This window comes from Camelus bactrianus, chromosome 10 (genome assembly GCF_048773025.1).
Source record: "Camelus bactrianus isolate YW-2024 breed Bactrian camel chromosome 10, ASM4877302v1, whole genome shotgun sequence".
NCBI classification, from domain to species: domain Eukaryota; kingdom Metazoa; phylum Chordata; class Mammalia; order Artiodactyla; family Camelidae; genus Camelus; species Camelus bactrianus.
In genome coordinates, this window is record NC_133548.1 from 62450023 (window position 1) to 62477974 (window position 27952).

The following is a 27952-nucleotide window of genomic DNA, read 5'->3' on the forward strand; positions in this document are numbered from 1 at the left end:
CCCAGAAATTTTGCATGATGGATGAGATTTTCAATGAGGCGTGGGTTCACCTGCCAGATACCCTTGTTTAATGGGTCCTGGTTCAGAGGCAAATACACAGAAAGTGATGAGACCCTTTCTCCGTGGCTCCTCAAAGTCCTTCGCAGATGCAGATCTGTCCACATCCTGCTGAGAAAGATGCATGTGTCTGACGTTAAGTTGGGGCAGAGGATGGGTACCAGGACGGATGCTGGAGGTTAGGCAGTGGCCTGGGGAATTTAGCCAAGGCAGCTTGGATGCGTGCCTTGGAAAACACCAGCCATGCAGAACAATCTTAGGGATGGAGCAAGGGAAAGGAGGATGAAAAGGGTATTGGGCAATTGTTGGATAGTATGAGCTCCTTTTTCAGGTTTAGAAATGAACTTCTAGTCAGCATTGCTTTCGTACAACCTGTTGTTTTGATAGTTCTTAAGAATTTGTGGTGATTCTTTTGTTGTGGTTGTTTAGTTCCTACTTTAAAAGTGCTAACCTACCGTGGAAGTTATTTCTGAATCACAGCTGTGGGGAAGAGTTTGTTGTCAGCTAACTAGCAGCAGGGTTGTGTTTCTCATTAGATAATTAAACCCATTTTAGGGATTTGATTTTGAATTGTACACTCTCGAATTCAACATTAAAAAAATACATAATAGATACCTTTTAGGTATTATGCTGGATCCTGGAAATACCAAACTGAGAAGAATGGACTCTGTTCTCCTAGAATGTGTCATATAGTAAGAAGACAGATACATAAACTAATAATTACCAAGTAATGTGATAAACGCATGTAGCCCTAGAAATGCGAAGGTTAAAAAAATGAGCATGGACGAGGTCATGATTAACTTTCCAGGAGGAGTATCTGAATCCAGAGAGACTTCAGAGAGGAAATGACACCTGAAGCAATTTACCAGGTTGATAGAAATTTACCAGAAGGGGAAAAGACACAAGATGGAGAACTTGTACTGGGCAGAGCCACACGGCATGGTGGAGTGTGCATAGATGGGGTTTTTATGTACTGTAGTCTTAAACCACTCATGATGGGAAAGAATTGACTTTACAGAATCTTAAAAAATAAACTTAAAAAAAAAGAACTAAAGTAATGGATTCTGATTTTTCTAATAATGGCATACAGTATCATTGGTACTCCCTGTGTATATTTAAGTAATAGCTGTGAACTTAAGCTTAGGTGAGAACCATCTTCCTTAAATTTAGGAGAGGAAATAGTAGCAGTAGGTTTAGAAGGTGCTTTTCTCTTAAACCAGCAGGTGCTTGGTGAAACCCATTGAGTGTGTGCCGGGGGGACTCTGAGGTGGGCATTCTGGCCTCCTTTCAGTCCATCGCTGAAGGAGGGTGTAGTGTCAGGCATGTCACTTAGCGGACTCTCACTTTCCTCTTGATCAAAATGAGCTGTTTGTATGTATAATATCTAAATTCTCCTTCCAACTCAGATTCCATTACCTATCAAAACACCTTTCAATAAATTTTGACACATAAAGGAGAATAATTCACATGTCTCGAAAATTCCCTCATACTGGATAGCAGAGGTCTTATTCCATATCACTTAGTAATTATCACTTAGTAAATGTATTTTGTGTGATGATGACCTTCTACTTGAAGCAGTCAGCTTCTACTAGGCTAGAGAAGAAGTTTTAAAAATGCCATTTAGGTATGGAGGTTCCTTAAGAAACCAAAAATAGGGTTACCATACGATCCAGCAATCCCACACCTGGATATGTATCCAGAGAAAACTATAATTCAAAAGACACATGCCCCCCAGTGTTCACAGCAGCATTATTTACAATAGCCAAGACATGGAAGCAACCTAAATGTCCATCAACAGATGACTGGATAAAGAAGAGGTGGTATATATACACAGTAGAGTATTAGTCAGCCATAAAATAGAATGAAATAATGCCATTTACAGCAACATGGATGAACCTAGAGATGATCATATTAAGTGAAGTAAGTCAGACAGAGAAAGACAAATATCATATGATATCATATATATGTGGAATCTAAAAAAGATACAAATTTTATTTACAGTCTATAATGGACTCCAGACATAGAAAACAAACTATGGTTACTAAAGGGAAAAGGGCAGGGGGAGGGATAAATTAGGAGTTTGGGATTAACAGATACACACTACTATATATAAAATAGATAAACGACAAGAACCTACTGTATAGTACAGGGAACTATATTCAATTTCTTATAATAAGCTATCATGGAAAAGAATCTGAAAATATATGTGTATACATACATATGTATGTATAACTGTATTGCTTTACTGTACACCTGAAACTAACACTGTCAATCAATTGCACTTAAATGTAAAATAAAATTTTAAATATTCTATTTAGGAATAATTATAACAACAAGAAACTTCAGTGAAAGAGTTAAACAACCTGCCTCTCTCCCCAAAAGAGAAAACAAACTTTTCCATTATAACCCCACCAGGCACTGTCAGACCTGCTGAGATCCTCACTGTCACCCTCCAAGCGTGAGCCTGCATGCCACGTCCTCAGGGGGCGATGAGCATCTTTGCAAAGAGTCGACTTCCAGCACATCTGCCTCACTGTGCCTGCAGGTCCCAGGAACCATCTGAAGGGCTTACTGACCCTGCTGTTCTGGGGACCACTCCAGCCAAGAGGGCTCATCCCTGCCTGCAGGGACAGACGCATAATGCAGTTTGCTTTAGGGAATCTGTTTGGGTTCTTTCTCGAATCAAAGTTGGTTTTGTTTTTGTTTTTTCTAATTGATGTAACTTTGCTGGGAATTGCCTCTTAGGTGTGGATGACCAACAGGTACAACTTCTGCCCTCACAGTGCTTTCATTTCAGTCTTTGCAAAACACAGATGTGGCTATTGTCGCTTGTAGGAAATCACTGGGCCTGGGGAAGAAAACATTTTTATAATATCGTGACCTTCCTGCCAAACATCAGTCTAGTTTTTATGAGCAGAGCAAAGGAGTGTTCAGAAGAGGCTTTGGCCTTTGCTTGGTCCCCTGTTCACCAGGCTGCTGACACATTCGCTGAATCTGAAAGCCTTCCTGTTGCCCGACCCCCAAATTCGTGTTCTGTCTTAAATTATTAGTGCTCTTATAGAGATTCCTTTGGAAACCAGAACCATTATAACAACCTCTAGATTTTATTTTCCTTATGTAAGTATTTAATTATAAGACAGCTTTCGTGAAAGCTTAGCGTTTCTGTTGCTGTTAAATTTTCTTGTTTCATGGTGTCTACCTTGGGTGCTATTTTCATATCTCTGCAGCATTCTTAAAAGTGGTTTCAGGGACTCTTCTGCATTTCTAAGTAGATCTGACTTCCAGGAAGATCTTGTATAGCAGCTGGTGGGTATTTCTGCTGACCTACAAAGATCCAGGAAATTCATGGGGCCCTAGTTTTTGTTAATCCTATTATAAGGGGTGCCTGAAGCGGAGAGTTTGGGGCTTGAAAAAAACTGAAGATCCCCATGGAGATTAATAATAAGCGATAAAGAGGTAGGAGGGTTAGGTTACAATTCTTTCAGACCTCAGATTTCTTTAATCCCTAGGTGTGCTGGGTTAGTGCTTATCTTCATGATTGGATTAGCAAAGGTAACAGGAGTTTGGAATTTCACTTTCTGCCTCTCTGCTTTATGTTTTTGACTGGTGTTCCTGTTGTATGTTTGTTGATCCCAGCGGTGTATCTGTCTCTAAAGCCCGGGCCCCTGACCAGGCTTAAATGAGATCAGTGACAGTCCGGAGCCAGTGAGTCAATTTCAGGTGTGCTCTTTGTAACTTGCTTGGAAGACTTCATGCCATCCCTCTGGCTAAATGACAAAATCACCAGTCGGCTCGAGGGGAATTTATCTTTCAAGGGTAGCCTCTGACAGACTTTAAAGAATGTGGGAAACTTGTTTTGTATGACAGATCAGTTCCTTAAAGAGAGACATGGAAAGTTCATTTAGATTTGAAGCCCATTCTGATTTCTGTAGCTGATTGTAGGAACAGGGGTCAGCAAAGCACAGCCTGGGCTGGTCGCTTGATGTTATAAAGTTTTAATGGGGCACAGCTTTTGCCATGCAAGGGCACAGTTGAATAGTTGCCACAGAAACCCTCTGAATCACAGAGTTTAAAATATTTACTATCTGACCCTTTACAGAGAAAGTTTGCAGAACCCTGCGTTAGAGTGTTACTGATGCTTAATGTTAAGTAGGTCAATTTAGCTGATCGTTGTAAGTTGTAAAAGGAAGGAGTCTTGTTAATCAGTTCCTACATTATCGTTTCTGCTTTCCCAAAAGTGAACTTTAAAAAAAATATGGCACACTTCACAAATTTGCATGTTATCCTTGCGCAGTGACCATGCTAAATCTTCCCTGTATCAAGTGAACACTCTTTGGACCTCACAGAAAGGATACAGTGATAGGAGAGGTGGAACCAAGATCGCATGTGGATGGCTTCACTCAGCCTTATTTCAGGGAGACCTCCTAGAGCCCCCGTTCTCATCTCCCACCCAATTTTATATCTGGTGGGATTTCACATTCAAGTTCTGGTCGCAAAGGATTCAGCAGTTCTGGAGGACGTTGCTACTATAAGCTCTGATCAGCCTTTCAACTCAGATGGGGCTTGAGGGACAGAGAGAATATTCATCATAACTACATCCTTACTAATAATTTAAATTCTATGAATTCCAAGACTTTGGCAGCTTGACTCAGTAAATCTTTCCTGTCTTTTTTTTAAACAAGGGAAAAATAAACAGATTAAAGTGCACTTACAAGCCCAGCTGGCTTGTTTTTAAGCTCCCAGAGGAGCACTTGACTCCCCATTCCACTATTTTTCCTTTTTATCAAATTGCTAAGAAACAGTAACTGAATTGATTTAAATGATTTCTATCACACATAGCCTTTAAGACAAATAATCGGTTTATTATGCTCAGTCATAACGATGGCATTTTACTTCTATGAATTGTATTTTCAGCAGCGCTCATAAAATACCCAGTTTGACTTCGTTTATTAACTTCCCCATTTTTCCATTAACTGATGTTTTCCTGTCTCCGATAATTTTCCTGCCCGTTGATACTGCATAACTCGGTAGAAATGTGTCTTTAAAAAGAACGAACAAAACCTTCTTTGAGATTTGGGTAAGATGATTTTATCTGAATATATCTCAAAGAATAATTCTTCAGTTTTTGTTTTAGTCAGATTTCCCCTTTAATGTTGTAATCTGAAGATCGCTTTGAATTTAATTACGTTAATTTTTGAGGCTTGCTATTTAGTAATCTCTTATTGCTGAGAGCCTAGACATTTAAAAAAATAGCATTTCATTTTCTACTTTTTAGATAAGAAGATATGATTCAGTTTTCATTTATTCAGCTCTTGTCTGCAAAATTAATTAGAAAAGATGTCTGGTCTTGTATTAATAAGTTTCAGTTTGGTGTTTTATTCACTGTTGAGTCTCTCAGTCTGTTGCAGAAGCCGTCTAAGCCTGCATGAGGCAGCCACATGATTTTTTTTAGCTTCCTCCTGTTTTATTGGCAAGTGACCATGTGTATGGTAATTGAGCAATTGTGTGCTTACATGGGTTTATGGAATTTGCATCAGCAACTTTTGGCGATCTTAAATTTTTGTCTCCAAACAGACTTGACAAGGAAGCTTTCTCAAATACTATCTTTTGGTTAAAAATGTATTTCTCATTTTATTGAGTGACGACTATCTCAAAATACTGAAGATGCATGTCCCTTTTCTCTTGGCCATCTCTTGGGTCTTTGCAATCTTGGAGACTGAGATAAGTTTCCATTTGTAAGGGGGAGAGTGAGATGTAAGGGAAAGGGGATGAAAGTTGACTGACCACAGGTGGGCCGAGGTCAGTGAGCTAAGTGTTCACATCCTTCATCAGAGCCTGTCTGGTCCATCATCCTCTGGTTTTTTCCCTCCCTGTTAGACAAATGCAGTCCCCATGTGGCAGAGCAGAGTTTGGAGCTACGCTTTGTTTTTTCAGTCCTGTTTTCTTTGGTTTCTCTGGTGAGATGGGATTGACTCTGCTGTCAAGGGAGACACCCAGTTCCCTTTCACAGCCGCTGCCCGCAATAGCATTTCCTCCTTTGTTTGAGTCCTGACCCATTCATTCCTTCCCGAACAGAACCATATTGCCCTGCCCCCTCTGCCTGACCCTTCCAACCCTCTGCCTGCCCCCGTCTCCTACTGGTCCTTCCCTGACCCCACTTCACTTTTTCAGTTCCCGAGGGCAACTTTTTCCAGGGAAAGTGCTTGTGTTAAACCTGGGCCTCTCTGGCTTGAGACAAATCCCATCTTGAAGTTGTAGGGCTTGTTCAATGACTGACAAAGCCAGAAGGCCCTGGGAAGGGATGGAGTCTGAATGGGGCTTTGAGGAGAAGAAACTCGGTGGGGAGTGTGGGGTGGGGGAGGAAAGAGCAGAGGCTCAGTGCAGGATGTCTGTCGGGACCAGGTTGCCTTGTGATGAGTGTGCTTGCATTGGGCACAGAAGGGTATGTGTGAGTTTGAAAGGAGGCTAAAGCTGGGCTCTGGAGCCCAAAATACACACGTGGGAACACTGCAGGTGGGGGCAGCTGGGACTTAGTGGCAGGGAAGACTGTACCTTGCCCTGTGCCTGGCACCAGCAGTCAGCCAATATTTATTGAATGGCCAAGGATGGGATCTGGGCTTTAAGGGTCCTCCTGGAAAGGAAATTAACTGGGCTGGAGGAGATTGAAACTAGAGGTAGCATAACCCAATAGGATGCAAGTATTATTTATTGTCCCCCTTCTCTGTGTGTTGGATTCACAGGAAACCGGAGATGCACTGAAAGATAACACTCCAGAATCATTTTCCTAGTTGATGTGTTTATTACCTCCCTCCCTTGGTGGGGTAATTAGGTTTATTTATTCATTCTTTTTTTTTGTTTTTAATGGAGATACTGGGAATTGAACTCAGGGCCTTGTGCATAATAGGCCCACACTCTACCACTGAGCTATATCCTCCCCGCCATGTGTTTATGTTTACTGTTGCTTCATTTATATTTAGGAAAAATGATACCAAAGACTGCATGGAGTATAGACAAAGTAAAATCTTTCATACATAGGCCTCTCTCTTTCCAGCTCCCTGCCACCAGTGTGTCCCCAGGCAACTATGAGCACTGCATGTCAGCTGTCCCTGGATTCGTCTAAGCCAGTGCTCTTCAAACTGAGTTATGATCCCATCCGTGGATCATGCGATGAAATTAGTGGTTTGCGAGAGCATTGGAAAGGACACGTTGTAAAACATAAAATAGCCCACTGTATTGCACGCCATAAGGGTCAGTTCTGTTTTGTGACAGAAAATATATTTCTTATGGGGGGTCACTGAGAAGTTTGAAAAACAACATCGTAAGTGGAAAGAGCTCATTACTTAGGAATATCATAAATCTATCTTTAGCTCTGTGTGTAAAGAGATCATATGATTTATCATCCCAACCAGGACACGTTTCAGAGGGAAAGGGGAGGCTTTCCAACAGGTGTGAGTCGGGACTACCTCAAGCTAATTAAGAAATACAGTCACTCTGCCTGTGTTAGAGTTCTTCAGAGAAACATCTATGCACATCTAGATCTGTCGATCTCTGTATTTATGGGGGAGGGGGAGACAGAGACAAAGAGAGAGAGGGTAGGGGTTACTGAGGTTTATTTTAAGGAATTGGCTTATGTGCTCGTGCGATCTGGCAAGTCTGAAATGCATAAGACAGGCCAGCAGCAGCCTGGAAACTCAGCTAAAAATTGATGTTTCAGTCTTGAATCCAAATTCTGCTGCAGGGCAGCAGGCTGGAAACTCAGGCAGGGTTTCTATGGTGCAGTCTTGAGAATTCTTTCTTCCTTGGGAAACCTCAGTCTTTGCTTTTAAGATCTTCAGTTGACTGGATGAAGCCCACACGTTATAGAAGATAATCTGCTTTACTCAAAGTCTATTGACTCAACTGTTTATCACATATACAAAAAATACCTTCACAGCAAAATCTAGGCTTGTCTTTGACCACACAATGGGGCACCATAGCCTAATTGTCAAATAAAATTAACCAGCACACTGTTTACTGAAGGAGGACAAATGGTGGATGAACATCACTACAAAACTTTCTTTAGTGCCCCAAGGCTGTGCTGGGGCTGGACAATTTGTCAAGATGCTTGTTGTGTTTTTGTATGTAGTTATTATCAGGAACTTACTGAATTTTGCCATTTTGACCTTGTGGCTTCTTAAAATAATTTTAAAAAATATTTTTAACATCTCACTTGGTAATTTAGATAGCCTTTTAACTACACATGAGTTATATGTCACTTTGTATTTGAAGCCGTTTTAATATTTTATAAAATGTTTTTGTGAAATATTTTATGAAATGTTTGGAGAAGAATGTTCCTGAATATCTTGGCTGCTTGGGACACACTATTTATCCTGTAGAAACTGCCACAAACATATCTTTGTAAGTATTTCAGCAACTTGTCATTTCTCTTGCTTCAGGATAAATTGTGAAGGCTCTGAACTGCCAAGAGAATCCGTGAAAAGTGGCAGGAACTAACCATGAGGCAGCTTTGCCCTGCAATAGACTGCCACAGAGTAGCTGGTAAACCCTTAGCAGAAACCTGGCCTTGCTAGGATCTTTGAAGAAGGAGAGAGAATTCTATTAAGTTCTATATTGAAAAACATCAAAGTGAAACTCTTCATCCTTCACCTCTGCTGACTTGATAGTCAACCTAGTGCTGAGTTCCTTAAGTTTTGCAACTTATATAGTTTTAGAAGGATTGTCTGGCATTCTAGAAAGTTCAGAAACTATTGAAGAAAAGGAGAAATTTAGACACAGACATGCACTTATTTCTCTAGAAAATGCGGGCAGGCAAGCTTGAGGTCACCCTGGAGAGGAATCCCCACTCCTGAAGCCCATGACTGTGACACAGAGTGGAGAGAACCCAAGAAGGACGTGGAGACTCGGAATCTCTCCTGCATCTGCCATTTGTAGCAACTTCACTTCATTCTAGAGTCTTTGATGTTGGTTCATAGCACTGGTTCTCAAGCTGGGTAGATCTTGACTGAAAAATCGGTCTCCACTGCTGATTAGCCGTGTGACACAAGCTACCTGTGTCTGCTCCTCTGCAGCATGGCTACGTCACATCTGCTTCTCAGACTTGTTTGGGGGGTTGGATAAACATGTACTTCTAGGACCGCACACATTACTTGTCCAGCATTCATTAATAGAGCTGTTTTTATTTTTGTGAATGGCTGTCCCAAATAATCTCTAAATCTTTGTCCTCATATATGACATTTCAGTGCCCCAGTGGGTGGCTTTTCCCCACTGTCTATACAGTGACGGGTACTAACTGGCATTAGAATAGCAAGAATCAGCCAAAGGAGGTAACAGGGCTCTTAAGGACTTTCTTATTTTTTTTTTAACTTTTATTCAAGTGTAGTTGATTTACAGTGTTAGTTTCACGTGTACAGCAAAGTGATTCAGTTATACATATACATACATATGTATATTTCAGATTCTTTTCCATTATATGTTATTAAAAGAAATAGAATATAGATCCCTGTGCTATACAGTAGATCCTTGTTGTGTATCTATTTTATATGTAGTAATATATAGTAGTCTGTATCTGTTAATCCCAAACTCGTAATTTATCCCTCCTCTCCCCCTTTCCCCTTTGGCAACCACAGTTTGTTTTCTCTGAAGGACTTTATTCTTAAGGATTCTCTCTTCCTTCCTATTTTCCCTATATTTTCATTATCTTACTGTGGTAAGTGCTGGGGATTTTAAGTTGAGTAAAACACCATTTCTGACCTTGCATCACCTTTGCAATCTAGTAGTTCCCAGATTTCTAACTTATAAATGCATGATTGAAAGTACCTCTGAGGATGTTTTCATCCCTCTGTGACACGTCCTGAGGAGTCTCAGGAGTGAAGGGCTTTTTATCCTCCTTTTCATTTGATACCAAATTATCTCTGCTTTGACAGGAATCTTTTCTGGAAGGAATGGGTTCCCACCTTTCAGAGTTCAGACACTGCCTGTCAGTTTAGCATAGCCTCACATATCTGGCTGGTCGTAGCCCAGGTCCTAGTGCTATCAGGTGCCACCCTACTTAGGGACAAAGATGGAAATCTGCTTCTCAGAGCCCGCAGCGAAGACCCAACAAGACAAGGCTCTGATTTGAGGCCCTGAGCCAACTCTGAGGTCCATCTGTTCCATTTTGGCCTCTGAGTTCCTGGTTTCTGACGGGTCCACACTGATATTCTGGTGCCTGTTCTGTGTTGTTTTGTTTCCTGAGCACAAGCCAAGAGAGTGTGGTGTGTTACACAGCAGCCCTCAAATGAAAAAAATCAAGAAAAGGCATATTTTTGCACTTGTCTTGGGAACCTCCAAAAGTTTCAGTCTTGCATGAAAAGTAGTTTTATAACAGTTGTTCTCCAATACTGTCTTGATTCCCATCTTTGAAGTTTTGGTTAATATTTATGCTGCCATTCTCATCAATGGATTGATCGCCAAGAAGTAGTAATAGCCATGACATTTATTCAGTGGGTTGTGATTTTTCACTCCTGTCTCCAGTGAACTTAGTGGACGAAATCTTATTTACCTAAGTAATGTCCGAGTAGGCAGTAAATAAATGTTCAGCCTTATTTTGAAGGATGCAAAGGCTTGAAAACTGAAACATGAAATATTTAAGAAACTCTTAAAATCTCATAGCGTATCAGAGTTGAAAATACCTTTACGGTTATCCAACTTCATGCATTTTAACAATGGGAAAGCTTAAAACCAAGTTAAAATATTTCCCCATGTTAATTACACAATGATTAATTGGAGGCAGAGAAACTGGGTTTGGATCCAGCTCTCCCTCTTATTAGCTGTGTGACCTTGAGCAAGTTATTTAACCTCTCCAAGCTTCAGTACCCTCATCTATATGAAGGAGGGACATTATTTCAATATGGCTCATAGGGCTGTTTTAAGTTAAATGAAATAAGCTGGCCACCCATTAGTGTAGTCCAGGAAACATTAGCTGTTATTGTGGAGGAGGATGGAGAAGGGCAGGAACACATCCCTTCCAAGCTGTGCTGCAAAAAATACATTTTCAACAGGTGTTAGTGGTGGGTGTGGATATTTCAGGAAGGAAGGACACAAACAGAGGCAGGGAATTGAGTCTTAATGGGAACATTGGGAGTAATCCAGCTTGGCTCTGCTGTGTAATGCATGAATGCAAGAAGGGAGATGCAAACTCCAAAAAATAGTTGAAACTTCATCATGGCTGGTCTTGGACGCCTGAAATTTGAAGTCCATTCCTTAGTGTGTGTATGTGTGTGTGTGTGTGTGTGAAAGAGAGAGACAGAGAAACAGCAGATGGACAGAGAGGCAGACAGGCAGAAAGAGAGACCGAGAAATGATTAGACCCGGACTAAGGGAGAGTAATTGCGTGATGATGTACAGGAAGGGAGGCTTTCTTTTGATAAAGTGAAATTATAGATTGTAGCTTGACAGTGTATGTTAAAAACTTACAAATGTGCCTCCCCTTGTCCTGGCAATTCTGATTTTAGAAAAGTATGCAGAAACGATGGTTTATTTTCCCCCCCTTTTCTATTGAAGTATAGTTGATTTACAGTGTTCTGTTAGTTTCTTATGTACAGCACAGTGATTCAGTTATACACACACGCGTGCGTGCATGCGCGCATTTTCTTTTTCATTACAGGTTACTACGAGCCATTGAATATAGTTCCCTGGGCTGTATAGTAGGACTTCGTTGTTTATCTAGTCTGTGTATAGTAGTTTGTATCTGCCAATCCCAAACTCCCAATTTATCCCTCTCTAGCAACCTAAATATCTACTAATGAAGGCTTGGTTAAATGATGGCAAATCTATACAATTTAGTAATATCTAGGCATTTAAAAAGATGTTATTTATCAATGTAGATCATCAAGATAATGCTAAAATGATTTTGAAGGTATAAAATACGTTGGTGTGATCTTATTAAAAATATATGTGTTTGTGTGTGTATATATACACACATGTATATATACGCTGTCATTCATTAAACTCTATAAGGGATTAAAATCAAAATGTTAATCAGGGTTACCTTTGGGTAGCTGTGCCATAGATGACTTTTTAATTGAATTAAAACATAGTAACAAAATTTATTATTTAACCATTTTTAGGAGTACAGCTCTGGGGCATTAAATACATTCACATTATTCTGCAACATCTCCATTCTCCAGCTCTAGAATATAGGTGATTTTTTTTTCTTTATCTTCATGCTTTTATTTATGGTTTGAAGTTTTAAATTTTATAACTGAAGCACAATTTGAGTTAAGAAATACAAAGCAAAATTTCGAGGCTTGCTGGGATGTGATTGCTGTGATGAGGGAAATCACGTCCTGGGCACAGTAGATTGTAGCACCATGAAAAGGGCAGCTCACCCACCAGATCTATGATCAAGCTGATGTGTGGGCAGTCCTACCATCTCCAGGAAACCAAGGGACCCACATCTGGTTAAAGCTGTGTATGTGAGGAAAACACAGATAGAAGCCCAAATCCTTGCTTTGGCACATGGATACTGGTGGGAGAGCTTGCCTTCCTTACAGCATCTAGAATTGCAACATCATCAGTTTCAGGCTGCGTATAATCAGATTCTCTGATGCCCAGATTCCTTCACTTACAGGAGTCTTTGTTGCATCATTAACAAAAGATCTCAAAGTGCTAAGACTCAGGACGATACAAAATTGTTTTCTGCAACATGCAGGCTCCTGTACCTCTGATATAAAACAGGACTGAGAGCACTTTAGCACTTTTCTCTCATGTACTCTGTCTTATGAGGTGTGTTTATTACACAATGTGAAAGCCAGATCTCCCCATAAGATAGAAAAATAACTCCATAAGGGAACATCCTTCAATAAGAAACATATGGTTTTATTCAGGGACATTTCTAAAAAGTTCACCTTTTTTTCAGCACACATTGAACAAATGGCCTACCACATGGAAGCACAGTTGCTCTCGTGGAGGTGAGAATGAATATGGCAGGGTGTCTGCCCCCCGGGAGCTCATGAATTAGTCCGTGGATTGTAGTTGAAGTAAATACACTTGTAAACATCTTCACAGAGACACACAGTTCTCCAGATGGTGACAGTCTCCCTGGGTGACCAGCTATGGAGGATTGGTAGGGCTGAGCCTGACCTCCAGCCTTGAAGGGTGGGTAACTCAGACAAGGTGAAGATGCAGGAGAGATGTGTTCTGGATGGAGAGTCAGAAGTGCAGAATCTGAGATGTACAATGTGGTGTTTGGATGATGTCTTATTTTGGGTTTCCCCAGAGGCAGAATTGGAGGCAAGCACTTCAGTGCAAATCGTTTGTTAGGGGGTGATCTGGGAAACATTAGCAGGAGGTAAGGAGGTGAGGCTGGGAAGGGAAAAAAGCCAGTAAAAGGTATCAACCAGTGGGCACTTTGGGCCAGTGGAGTTCAGCCCCGCTGGGGAGCTCTGGGAAGTGGTTTGTAACACGTCTCAGATTTATCCAGGCTGAGGCCAAGTCGACCCCTGTCCACAGCCCTTGGACCTTTGTTGCCTGAGGACTGCTTCCAGGCCATGGGCGCTGGCCCTTACAGATTGCCCTGCACTGGTGGAGTGCGCTTCTGGGGTTGCCATCCAAAGCTCTCGGGCAGTGATGTCCAGAGGTGTTTGTAACTAGAACCTTTAGCAGGTAAAGAAGAAAGAGACTAGAACGTTGAGGAACGTCCATTACATGAGTGGTCATGCTCGGGGGGGCTGTCCAATGAGGAAACTGACAATAGACACGGAGCTGGATGCATTGCAGTGTCTTAGGAGTCAGTGAGAAGGAGAGTTTCAGTAAGGAGGGAAAGTTGAAAGGAAAGTAATATTTTACCAAAAGCATAGTAATAATTGTGCTTTCAAATCCCCAAACTATCCAAATATGTGTTCACCAAGTGGTAGAATGGACAAGGCTCGCTCTGAAGGTTGGTTCGAGTTCTGGCTCTGATGTTCGCTAGCTGCGTGACCTCAGGCACGTCTGTAACCTTTCTGGGTCTCAGGCTCCTGTTGTGTGAAGTGAGGTGGTTGTTTCCCATCTCTCCCAGTGCTGAGAGGCAGTTTGTGGATTCAAAGATGCTGTGTGACGCCCACCTCGCTCCTTCTCGTCTATTAAGTTCATAAGTGTATTGCATGTTAGACAGAGAAGTAATCTAATTTCACAGTTAAATAAAGAGCTAATTTAAATGACTGTAGAAATTAAAATGCGCATAGAATAAATTTGCTGGGTCTAATAAATGCACTCTCAAGCATCCCCCCTCCCCCGCCCGTCCTGTGAATCTACACAGTGTATCGTCTGTCTGCTCCTCTTTTTCCACTGCTGCTTGGACTCTAGAATTAGTTTTATTTCGTGTTGGTTTACTTTTATCTATGGCTGTTTTGGCAGCAGGAATTATATCCGTTTCCCTGACAGAGAGTTTTACATGGAGCATGTGTTTGAAAGATTAATATAAGCAGTTGCTTCTGAAACAATTTCATCTTGCTTGCCCATAGTAATGAAAAATGAATAATCAAAAGCAATAAATTGTGTCTGGAAGATAATAAATACTTCTTCAAGCATTTTAGCACTGATGGTGAATTACTGCTGACCCCCAAATCAGGAAGGATGAATATGACCAATGGGAACTCCACAGTGGGTGCTAGCCTTTAATATCGGTCTTTAGCTGCTTGATTGATTTCACTGTTTCCTATCAGAATCCGGAGGATCTGCTGTCTGTCCTGCTGATTTAAAACTAAAAATGGCATCTCATGCCCATTAGGGAAGTCCGTGCTGAAACCGCCATAAAATAGCCTTTGTCTCTTTCTGTCCGTTAACCAACATTGCAGATCCAAGTGGAGCTCCATTGGGATTTAAAATAGAAATAGTAACAACTGAATAATTCTAGATGCAGCCACTGTTGAGAGGGAAGCTTCCAGGGATGTATTTTATCCAGAACCTCATCAATTTCCTGGGCATGACGGCTACTTGAGTAAACTCTAGAAAGATCCTTCAAAGACTTACTTTTACTTCCAACTGCCCACCTTCTGCAGGCACATTCATGAGCCAGGGCTGACTTTAGACATGATATGTTTCGAAAAATGGTGCATCTCCATTCTGAGACATTCTGTGAGGTGTTGAAGCCCTGAAATAAGTGATTGGCTTTCTTTTGAGATGCAAAACCTAGGAAGTATATTTGAGCACCTGTGGTATTCAAAATGCTACGGGCAGCACCACCAATAATACATGCATATGTAAAACAAAGCTGTTCATACTCTCTCTGCAATGAAGAAACTTAAAAATTACTTGGCAGATGTAGACTGAGATGCACTATAGAAAGTAGTGGTCAGGCACCGACACCTAAAATTTCCTGCAAAGCTGATGGCAAAGAAAATCAAGACATGACCTTGTCCAGCTCTTTCACTATATGCAACTGCCTGCATTTAGTGTATTTTTGGGGTTGGGGAGAGGGGGTTAGGCTTATTTATTTATTTATTTATTTATTTATTTATTTATTTATTTATTAAATGGAGGTGCTGGGGATTCAACCCAGGACCTCGTGAATGCTAAGCATGCACTTTACCACTGAGCTATACCCTACCCTCCTAATGTGTTTTAATGTGTTTATATCTGCCTGCTGCTCTGGTACCCAGAGAAGCCATGTTCCCACACTAGTGAACCACAAAGCAAGATGTGTCCACCTTCAGTGATGAAGCTTGGTAGGTAATTATCCTGAATCCCAAACTACATCTTTAAAGACATGATGTTCATTTTTTTCCATGCTACCTATTAGCTAAGATACTTGAGCTAAGGTATTTGAGCCTCAGCATCCTCTGAACCAGAATTCCCTTTTTTCTATTTCCCCAAATGTTTCTAATCACAAGTGAAACACTGTACAACACATGTAAGCTCTTTGAAAGCGCTCCAGTGATAGGCACACACAAATCGGAGGCTGTCTGCTGATTGACCTGCCAGCAGTTGATTTCCCTTCTGTATCTGTTTTGATTCTATTATAAATTATAAACATAACCATTTGAAAGGTTTCATCAAGGAATATTTCCGTGTCTTGTACATGTGCAAGAGCTTGTGTTTTCAAACCTAGAAATGTCATTCTGGAATCTCCTACATCAGTGAGAGAAAAATTAAGTCAGCAAACCAGTCTTTTGAGAGAGGAGAGGCTCTTCTAGTTTATTGTTTCTAAAAATAAGCTTTCCAAATTTGGCACAGCTGTTGGGGAACAGGGATGGGATGTCAGTAGCCGACAGTCCCCAAGTGCATGCCGTACTGTATTGTCAGACGCTTACAGAGCTACTGAGAAAATTCCTGGCATATGTGTTTCGTTCTAACAACTTAACACAGCCTGCTTTCTTTTTATTTTGTTTTTATAGAAATGTTCAGGTTCTCCTGGATTCTTTTGAACTGTTGCCAGTACGTGATTTAAGCCCTTGACTTGGCCCTGCGAACAGAAGTTGAAAACCAAAGATGAATCGCCATGTGGTCTCTTACACATGAGAATTGTCCAGTTAATATTTCAAGTCGCCAAGGCCAGTCTAGCAGGAAGCATGTATTTTATTTTTATTCTAAGACATTATATTTTGAGCTATTTCCTGAAGGGCTTTTGCAAGAAACCAATTTATTCTTTGTGGGAAGATGACTATTTCTCAATGTGTTCTTCTCCTCTAATCCCTTGTTCCAAAGTGTCATGTTCTTGGTAGTGGTAATATAATAATAATAAGAAAAAGAAAATAAGAATTATGAGGAGGAGAAAGAGAAGTTAGGAAGAGGGGGAGAATGAAGATGAGGAAGAGGAAGAAATCTTAATGATGCCCTTCAAGTTGTTTATTCTTTTATAATTTACAAAGTGAGTAATTTACAAAATGACTTAGTTAATGTCACCGTGAGGAAACTTACATTTTTTGTGACATTATTTTCTATGTGTCATTCAGCTTAAGTGACAGAGCTAGAGCTTGAACTTCTGGTTCAAAGTCTGACATTTTTTTTCTATCAAAGTCCATATCTTCATACGTAGGGGTACATGTGAAATGTACAATATGGAGTTTATAATGTGAGCTAATCTGTTTGTATAAAAACGCTTGATCCGGTGTCTTGCACAGCAAGAGTGCTATATTGAACATTTGATAGAGAAATGAAATAAGAGTTGCATCATTCTAAGAAACCATGAGACATAGATAATTGTTAGAGTTCATCTTAGACAAAGGGGAAATGTCTACCACATTCCCAAGAAGAAAAATCCTTTAATGATATGAATGAATATTACTGGGAAAAATAATGTGGAATATAGTTTATATTATTTTCTTAGAAACACACTGATCTTTTAAGAATGAAATACCTGGTTTTACAAAAGTTAGGTAAGAGTGCTCAGTAGCCCTGATTGTGACATCTGTCAACGCACAAGCCCTTTTCTTTCTCAAAGATACGTTGACAAGAAGTTAGCAGAAACGGCATCACTGAAATGTAATGACTATTCTCTTTCAGTGGCTTCTGTCTTGGAAGGAAAAGGTTCTATCATTTTGATAACACACAATGATTGAAAATCTACAAACTGTTATGGACTGAATTGTGCACCTCCCCTCCCCATTCATGTGTTGAAGTTCTAACTTTCAGTATCTCAGAATGTGATTGTATTTGGAAATAGTCTTTAAAGGGCTAATCAAATGAAAACCAGGCCATTCGGATGGCCCCTAATACAGTCTGACACAGACATACCAAGCAGGAAGAAAGCGTCAAGACACAGGAGAAGACGGCCATCTGCAAGCCAAGGAGAGAGGCTTCAAGAGAAAGCGACCCTGCTGACACCTTCATCCTGGACCTCCCAGCCATCAGAACAGTGAGAAAGTAAAAACTACTGTTTGTGCCACCCGGTCTGTGGCAGCCCTGGTAACTAAGATACCATTTTAAGTCAGTAGCTCTCAAACCTGGCTGTGGTTTAGAATCACATTCGAATTTTTTTCCAGTCGATGCTCAGGGTTATAATGTCCCAGAACAGTGGAGTCATAATCACTGTGGACAGCGCCTGGGTGGCTGTGTTTTCCAAACTTCTCCAGGAGACTCTGATCCAGTTACTTTGGGAATCACTGATTTACACTGTCTTCCTAGAAGAGTTCCCACCTGGTTCCTTTCAGGGAGGGATAACATCCAGGTCTGGGTTGCTGGATCTCATCACCCACAGAGCAAAGGAAGACATCCCGCACGAGTCCCATAATGGTCCGGCCTGGCGGGAACTCAGAATCATCTCAATATCTGCTTAGAAATACAAATTCACAGAAATTCTGGCTTGTGAGTCTTTGGAATTTGGGACAGGGGGAGGAGTTTGTATGTTTAAGATGGTCTATAAGTGATTCTGATGATATTTTAGATTAAGAATGGCTGAACACTTATTTTTATGTATGTATGCATGTATATATTTATATATGTATGTGTGTATATATGTGTATATGTATGTATGTGTGTATTGTCTTCAACAAGGAAAAATTATCTATAATTCCACCTACAAAGGAGCCTGGTCACAGCTCTCATCTGTGATTCTTTCCTCATATCTTTCTCATCATTAGACAGTTCAGTGATGAGAGCATTAAGGATGTGGGGAGTGATTTTCACAAGTAGATGTGGAATTTTACAGTTTGGTGTTTTGTAGTAATGACCTCAGGTTGATCAGTATCTTCTCTTTCTAAAACCTGCTGTTAGGGGAAAAAGTTCAATGGTAACAAATTATGTCCTTTACAACTGAAGTATAAATTGAACTTCTGATCCATTTGTTTGCTAATCATCCCTCCTTATGAATACACTAATCAACCTCTTTGGGGAATTTACCAGTCATGTATAGTCATATATACGTGCAGCAACAGTTCCTTGACCTAAAGTCACTGACCCCAGCCAAATAAGTTAAGGTCAAGTTGGAAGCATAAAAAAAGGTTTATGGAAAGTCAAAGTCAATGTTGAAATAATAACTGACATGTGTCATGAATAATAGAATAATAATATGTGTTATAATCTCAAAACAACATTGTGTGATGTGCTGCTAGCCCCATTTTGCAGATGAGGACATTGAGGCCAGGAGAGATGTTAAGTAACTCACCTGAAGTCCTGGAGCTGGGATGTAACAGAGGCAGACTGGCTCCAGAGCGTAGGCTGCTCTTAACAGTTAGACCCTCTATGAACCCTAAACCTACCCATCAGCTCTTCCATGAGCCCTTTCCTCAGTCTCTTTTACTCTCTTTCTTACCTGATTTTAGCCAGTTTTGGACTTTAGGTTTTCTAACCAATATCAGGTTTAAAACCAGCTTCCCAATCAAAATACCAACACCAGAAAGTATGCAATAGATTTTTTTAGAGTGGCTGGTCCCTTTACATGATTCCCTTATTTTCACTGACAAAAAAGTAATATACTATGATTTTCTTGAATATAATGTGCTTCTATAATAATTTTCTCACGTATTAAATTTTAGAGATATCCATATGTCTATAGGCTATATTTATAATCCCATATGAAAACTATTTTTGTTTTGTCTACTGTCTTCTAGTCTTCAACCTGTTGATATTTTTTGTATCATTGCAAATGGAGCATGTATTTTTTTCATATTCAGTTTTTCACTTATTCAGGGAAATATTATGCAGTTTCAGATAGTTCCAGTTATTCATCAAAGTAAATCTCTGCAAATGGTCCTTTGAGTCAATGCCTCTGGATTTGTAGTCTTATGTCTTAGCATTTTCAACACTTTCTATCTCTTAAAATCATCTAGACTGTAAGCTTTTTGCGGTTGACTACCCTGTCCAAAACCCATCTCTGAATCTACAGAGCTTGGCATACTGCAGAACAAATTGGGTAGCAAATAAATGTTGATCGAATGTAGCCTGATAATTCTTATCAACATTTTCTCTAACTAACTGGAAATGATATACACACATATAATACGTATTTTAGATATATGATGTAATATATTTACATCTACGTATATATGTAGTGCTTTCAAACACATAATTCAGGGTTAGACTGACTTGGGCTAATATCCTTGTTCTACTGTTCACTCCCCTGAGTCACTTTTGGGAAGCTACTTGATCTCTTCAAGTCTCAGTTTTCTCTTCTGTAAAGTGAGAACAGTAACATCTACTTACAGATAAAGACTAGGTGACAAAATAAAGATGGAGCTCTTCAAGAAGTACCAGCCTGGCCCACCAGCTGCCCAGTAACAGCTAAATAGTATTATAAGGAAAATGCCATTGACCCCCATGTGAAGTACAGTAACTGGACAGGTAACCAAAGTCACCAAGTCCAAGCTCATACAGCTTGCTGCAGGACAGGCCAATAAATCAAGTGCCAAGTTTTTGGGGCAAAGAATAGTGACTCTATTTGGAAAGCCAGCAGACCAAGAAGATAGTGGACTGGTGTCCCAAAGAAAATTCTTACTCAAGTTAAAATTCAGGATTCTTTTATGCCAAAAGGGGAGGGGTTGTGGTTGGTTGCTGCAATCTTCTTGGTGCTGGAATCCTTTGTTCTTGAGCTGTCCACGTAGGTCTGGTCACAGTATTCCTATAAACCTCCAACAGGACAAATGTTATTTTCTGTTCTGTGACTTTTCATTGCTATATAGATGTAAAAGTGTTATACCTTTAAAGGTGAGAGCCTTGAGAATAGACTATCCTATATATCTCAGGCTAGATGCAACATTCTTAACTTGTAGCAAAAGGAATAGAATGCAAAGGTTAAAGTAAAAGAAACAGATCCAATATGGAGTCAGATTTGTTCTTCCCTATTACAGTAACACTTGTGTGTATATGTCCTATGAGATTAAGACACAGAGTAAAGTTTCTCTGGTCTTATTTGGAAATAGATAACACGCTTCTTTTGCTGAATCTGGACGAGATTTCCCTGGGTACCTTGCCAGAGCAAGCATCTTCATGTAAGCATGTCCATCTACTGCTGTGAGCCAGGGCCAATAGTCAGGGATGTGGAAACATTTCTGGAAGGGAAAGTGGAAAGAAAAGATTCTGAGTGGCTCCTTTTATCCAATGCTAATCCCATAAGCAGTTGGAGGGGAAGGTAGTAGGACCTGTCTTGAGCACTTGTACCTTTGCAGAGGGTGGATACTGAATAAAATCCTGCAAATACAGTGACAGTTCGGTAGGATCCAGAATGAGCTTCAAGTGAACTTGAAGTTTTAGAAGCTCATTCTAGAGCCAGAGGGAGGGCTTGTGGGAAGTGGCTGAATGAACTCATTCTGGGACCAGATGGCCTGGGTTTGGCTCCTGGCTCAGCTACTTACTAGTTACATGACCCTGGACAAGTCTTTTTGCTTTACTGTGGCCAATTCCCTTAATTATAAAATGGGGTAAAAATACCACTGATCTTCAAAGTTTGCCGTGAAGACTAAGGAAATGAATTTATGAAAGTGCTTCGAACAATATGTGGCAAAAAGCAAGCATCCAATAAATGTCAGTATCATTATCTACCTACCCCCAGAGAGCTGAGTGCTCCGTTTTGCTCTCGCCAAGTTTCTTCCCCTTCTTTTTTTTCATGATTGTACCTGGATTTATGTGCATTTCCACTTAAGAGGTGACTCTTGAAGGTTTCTTATTTTCAGAGGGCAGATAAATGCATAGCATTATGAATTATAAGTCCTGGGCCTGTTCTGTTATTCAGTTAAAGTCATGGAAACAGTTACTTTTGATATTTAGAATTGTTCATCATCCTCACTAATCTTTAAGATGCAAAATCTGTACTCAGACAGGCGTGGGTAGCACAGAACACATTTGCAGGCAGAATAAAAACTAAACAGTTCCCACATTTCTGAGGTTACAACATGAACATATTTTTTTTAACTTGCATTGTTTTTTTATTGAATTATAGTCAGTTTACAATGTTGTGTCAATTTCTGGTGTACAGCATAATATTTCAGTCATACATATACATACATATATTCCTTTTCATATTATGAATTCGTTTTTAGCAAACATGTTTGACTCAGAATTCCAGTTTCTTTTCTCATTCTCTGTGATAAATTCCTCTAACCACAGCTGGAGTTTTTGGTAAGACTGGGCTCCCTCCCCTTCATTAATTTATTGTCCTTGTGTCCTGCTGAAAGTGTGCTGGGAAAAACAGGATTCACACTGCTTCCTCCCGGCTCTTTTGCCTTCAGTCTTGGGAATATGACTTGTCACTAAACCCAGTTTAGAGCCACTGATCTCTGAATTCTGCTGTTACGCTTTTCATGCTGTTACTCCAAAACGGACTGCAAGGCTCACAGGTGTTGCTACCTAGGTAGTTCCCAAGGGCACCGTGTGGCTGCTCAGGGGCCAGCCTCTGTCTTGAGTCTGGAGATGCTGGTGGCTGGTTGGCTTATGGGTGTGGGGCCTCCTTGGGCCACTAGTTCAGCAGGGGGGTGCAAGATTACAATTCAGCCAACTTTTCATGAAGTCTGATTCTGAATGGGGCTCAAGGGTAGGTGGTTTCAGTTGCCTCCTCATTTACTCCTTACAACATCCTGACCCCTAGTCTGCAGATTGGTGATTGGTGGGGGTGCCTGAGGGAGACTAAGAAAGAGCATCATTCCTCTCAACCTGAGTTCTGAACATTTGAGAAAAAAGCTAAAGAGATGGAGGTCAGAATATCATCTTTATTGTAGAGATGCTAAATTGGCAGATGTAGGTTAGTGTCGGAGTCAAATGCGCTTGCAAAGAATGAATCCCAGAATTAGACAGGTGTGCCCACCAGTCACAACAGCAGTGGAAGCTTCCTCGTCTGGTCCCCTGACCCTAGCAGCATCTGAGCCCTGAGATGGGCAGTTGAATTGGGCTTCCCTATGGGCAGCTCAATCCCAAGAGGGAAAAGAGTACGGCTGAGTGTAGGGCCCCTCGTTATTCTTTCCAAATGTGCTAAACCAATGAATCACTCCAACTGGAGATGAATGGAACGAGTCAAGTGTTGGAGAGCAGCCAGAGGAGTACGTTTAGGGGCCATATGTCCTCTTGACAGCAGTACAGGGTCAAGTTCAGATGAGGAACCTGAGGCACAGAGAAACTTGGTAACTTGCAAAAAAGGCTTCAACAGCTCGGTAGCAGTGGAATTTGAATACAGTTGTTCCATTCTTCCACCTCGGGCTAAGTTAGAGCTTTCCTCCAAATTGAAAAATTGGAATTTTGATGTAGGAAAAAGCTGTGAAAGCTCATTCATCCTCTAGAATTCAAAACAAGATTTTACATCAACTATCCAGGAAGGATAGACAGATATTTTCTCCTTTAGGTTTGCTTCTTCTACTTTTGCTGTGAACTCTCTGTTGAAACTTGTAGTGGCCTTCTCTTCCCAAATGTAGATCACTTCCTTCTCATGAAGTTACCCTGGCCACTGGACTTCTTCTGAAACTGACTCTGACCTGATACCCCGAAATCCACGTCTGAGAAACCTGCTTTTAGACCACAGACTATTTGGAAACCGGCTTCCTTCCCCAGGTCTTGTCTTTCCCAGCAGTAACCACCTCCTTAGCCAGAGAGGAACGCTGCCTGAGCACCAGACATCTGTGACAATCATCAACTGTCTGTGCACAGCCTGCCTGAGCCGATTCTCTCAGAACTGGCAGGCCAGCTAAGGGCCCATTACGTGTCCCAAGGCCTTATTTTTTTTAATCCCCTTCTTTCAAATGTGATTATCATGGTGCTTACTATTTAAAATTTTAATTGCATTTTTAAACTTTTGGCATTGGATGGCTGAACAGCACCCTCCTTAAGGACGGCTTACACAGTTTCCTGCGGGGGTGGGACCTTGTTCCCAAATTGGATTCATGTCCAGAGTTTAGATTCCTCGTGGCTACATGGAAGGGGTGGGCTGGTGGCAGCGGGATTTATGGGTCCAGTCTCCACCAGGAGACGTCTTGGAAGATCTTTATGAATGAGCTTGATAAAGGGCCTGAAGGAGACATAGCATCACAGCCTCTGATTCCCGAAAGGCTTTATGAACGACACAGGGCTGGAAACAATTAGCAGCAGCAAGATTTGGGAAGGAGGAGGAAAGAGGTAAATCTTATACCCAGAGTTAGACACGGGAACTTGGAATTGTATCTCTTCCCGATGAATCAGAAGTTATAGTCCAGAAGCCATGAAATCCCAAAGTCTACTTACCTCTTGGTAATTTTAAAGAGCCTAAAATATCCTTTGCCTTTGTGGCAATGCTAAATGGAAAGGATGGATGTCTTATTGGCTATGTTTCCTTGAAATATTTTTACCCAGATAGATTTGCATTGCTTAGAAACTCATCCTTCAGTATGGTTCACCTTAGTTGTAATATTGAACATCCTGTAAACTTGGGCTTCCAGGTACAGGTTCCTTAAGAAATCAAGATGTTTTCAAATAGAATCCTGATTCTTGCTAGTCAGTCTCTTGAAATTTACTCTGGAGTTACTTTTCCCAAAAACTGCAAAACAGCTTTCATTTAAAATTTGACAAAGCACTTCCTTTCTTCCTTTCTCTCTTCCTTGTCCTCGCGGCTGAAACCTCAGTGGATAAGCAGGCAGGTTTAAGTGGTTTTGCGAAGGTAAGCACTTGCTTGTCTGAAAAAAGCTGCAGTGTTGAGGGACCCTGGAGAGAAAATTGCCCTCCCCTCATGGGCCAAGAAGTGTTTCCTATTTACAGCCAGGTTCACTGGCCGGTCACTGGTTGGGGGAGCTTGTCCTAAGCAATTTAATTTGGGTTGTGAAGCGAGTGAACCTTCAGCACATCTCCGTGGATAAGGTTGTAAACCAGCCTTCCATGGCAAGTCCTGTCTCTGATCCCCTTGAGCTCGGGTTATTCTTTGGGCTGTCAAACTGGCATCTTTGGATTATTTCTCTGACCTTGAAAATTAGAATAATTAAGTTTCCTCTGGCCCAGCGGGAGTTGATATGCATAACTAACAGCAGCCAACAGTCCCTGGAGAACAAATTTATGAAAGACATTAAAGGAGGAAAGAAGCAAAGCTTTTTGAATGAAAGGAAGTGAACGTTAGTTACGTGAGCCGGGCAGTGTTTGGATGTTCCTTATCATATACATGTAGATAGTTCTCTGAAATTTAATAATGCCTTTTCCTGCGATTTTTCCTGGTAGCACCCATCATGTGAAACAGAGAGAAGTGAATAATTGGCAACCAAATTAATGAACAGGGGCAAGAACTGAGAAACTTCTTTATAGGGGAGAAAAAAGTTAGGTGCAGGCTGCATTAAATTTTCTGCAACAAAAACAACTTTTAGGCCACAGTACTTGTATATGTGCACCTTCTTTCCCTAAGCTGTGACAGTGCCCAGCAGGAACTGGTCACAAGTACCTGCCTAAAAAATGTTCAAGGAACGTTTTTGAGCGCATGTCTTTTAAAACACTTCTCCCAACAACTCTGATTCTTTATAGCACTATTTTCTCTGAAATTTTCTTTAAATGTATGTAGATGGACTGATGGACAGATGAGAGAGAGAGAAAACAATTCGTTGGAATACAGTTCTATCTATCTGTCTAATGACAGCTCTGAGTATGGGTGCTAGCTTTCAGCCAGTAGGAGTTAAAAGAGCAGATTGTAGGTATGCTCTCAGCCAATGAGCATTAGTGCTCCCTCCGTACGTTCTCTCTGCTAGCGAGCTCTTGTAGGTGGTGTGTTCTTCCTCTGGACTCATTCTGGCTTTTATTTCACGTTGTTGGAACAAATGCCAGAAAGTATGCAAGTGATAGTATCTGACTGTCCATAGAGCATCCTTCTAGCTGTAAAAACATGGACTTTACAGTGATGTCACACACCTTCAGGGAAATGATCCAAGCATCTAGTAGTTGCTACCAAGAGGCAATCAGAGATTAATGGAAGTCCTTTGTCACTGTGAAGCGCATCATAAACATCTTTGCCACTGAGGAGGGGTTGATCAATAACTGAGGAGTGGTAGTTGGTAAAGAACATGCAGAGAAGAGATTTTCTGCAAGGCAGGAAAGGGTTGCTAAAGTATTATGGTGGGAACATATACCCATAGGGACAGTGCTGTAATGACCTGTGTGCTGTGATTCAGTCAGTGCTCAATAGAACAAGCATATACTAGCTCTTTGATGGAAATGACTGAAAAGAGGGTGAGGGGATAACTGCGTATAAGCATCCTCATGGCAGCCCTAAGTTGATACCCCTGTCCTTGTTACTGATCTCTGCCGGCTGCTGCTCACAGCACTGCCGATTAGCTCCTATTCTTCACTCCCCCCAAAAAATCAGCTTTGAGAAGATTTGAATGTTAAGAAATTAATCAAAAGATGTTTTTAGGGCTTAGGTTCAGTAAGTGGGTCATAGTAAGACAGATTATTGCTTAAGTGCTGCTTTTCAAACTGTTCACCAATAAAACCAAATGCTATGGGTTAAGTATTTATCATATACTATTGTGTACTATGTACCATGTACATTGGGCCAGGCCAAATGGCCCTTTCCTCTTTCTTGGGCTCTTTTTATTGTGCTAGTCACACTCCAGTTTCTCTGGTCCCAAATAAAAGACTCATCTTTTTTACCTCTCCACATTCCAAATAAATATTAGAACCATTTCCCAAAACCTTTTCTGGAAAAAAAAAAATTAGTCCCTTAAGGTGCTCAAAAAGTAATAATAAGTTAAAAATGATGTCTGATCAAATGAGTCTGAGAAACACTGGCCACATACCTTTTTGGAGAATCAGATTCCATATAAAATAGAGAAGTAACTCTGAGAAGTCCTGGACTAAAGAAATTTGCTTTCCTTAAATTTAAGCTTTGACTCACTGTATTCAACATGACAAAAACTATACATATAAATAGTTAACATTTATTGAGGGGACTGTATTGTCCGAGACATTATTTTATTGCCCAGTCCGGTTTTGTTTTAACGTAACAACTATTAGCTGTCTAACTGACGTATGAAACCAACAAATGATTGGCCATTTAAGGAAAACAAAATGTTGTACACCCATGAATGATTGTGGACCTCGTGATAAAATCAGCACTAACATTATAAAATCCGATAGATAATCCCATCACATATGTGATTTTAAATTTTCCAGTAAGAAGGGGAAAAAAGGTGAAAATAATATTAGTAACATATTCTATTAACCCACTAGATACAAAATACAAGAGTTATATTAGAGTATCTTATCAAAGATACGTTGCATTTTTCCTATTTAATCTTCAAAGTCCAGGGCACATTTTGCATGGATGCATTCCTCAGTTCAGATTAGCTCCATTTCAAGAAGTAGCCACATGTGACCGGTGGCTGTTATTCTGGACAACGCAGGTTCATTCCAAGATGGGCGCCGTGGAAAAGTCTCCCCCGCCCTTCCTTCCAGGAGGGCAGTGCTTCCAGTTCTCCTTTACCCACAACAACATCATCTGGAGTCAGGCCAGCCTCTGCAGATCAACTAGTAAAAGACATGTAGGCACACATTTCTCTTTCTTTGATGTTTCTGTTTCATTCAACTCCAGTGTCAAGTTTCCCCAATGGAGAGGGGACGCAACTGGGGGACGCCTTTCTGATTTAATGAAAATCAGCAGGAAGGCATCCAGAAACCTCATTTAACCTTGTCAGGAGAACATTTAATTCTACTTAGGGTAGACCCCTGAGTTGACTTTCTGTGTGCTGCAGCCCTGAGAGGCAAGTTGATGTGGATTAAAAAAATTATATTTAGCTAGAACATTGGACTGGTCTTTGGGGGCCAGAGAAATTTCAAATACAGTGTAATTTAAGTAGATATGTACTCATGTATTCATTAGGAAGTTGATTGTAATAGTAAACCTTTCCGTAATGTTTTCCATGGGCCAAGCCCTATTAATGTGTATCATCTCTTCTAATCCTTACAATTCTATGAATTGCCTCATTGTGTAGATGAGGAAAATAAGGCTTAGGCAGTTTAGGAAATTTTGACAAAGCTTCCACCGTTGTCAGCTCTTTTAATGCTGGAGCCC

General features: G+C 40.7%; 1 protein-coding gene and 2 non-coding genes across 8 annotated transcripts in view; 1 reads left to right on the plus strand and 2 right to left on the minus strand.

Moving 5' to 3' along the window:
• FAT3 (FAT atypical cadherin 3) overlaps positions 1 to 27952 on the plus strand; it is a 617077-nt gene that overhangs the window by 188430 nt on the left and 400695 nt on the right. The window lies entirely within an intron of this gene.
• On the minus strand, positions 4307 to 4409 carry LOC123613826 (U6 spliceosomal RNA). The gene has a single exon (XR_006721268.1). It is a non-coding gene; the product is annotated as a U6 spliceosomal RNA (small nuclear RNA).
• TRNAN-AUU (transfer RNA asparagine (anticodon AUU)) lies at positions 6920 to 6992 on the minus strand. Its single transcript has one exon. It is a non-coding gene; the product is annotated as a tRNA-Asn (tRNA).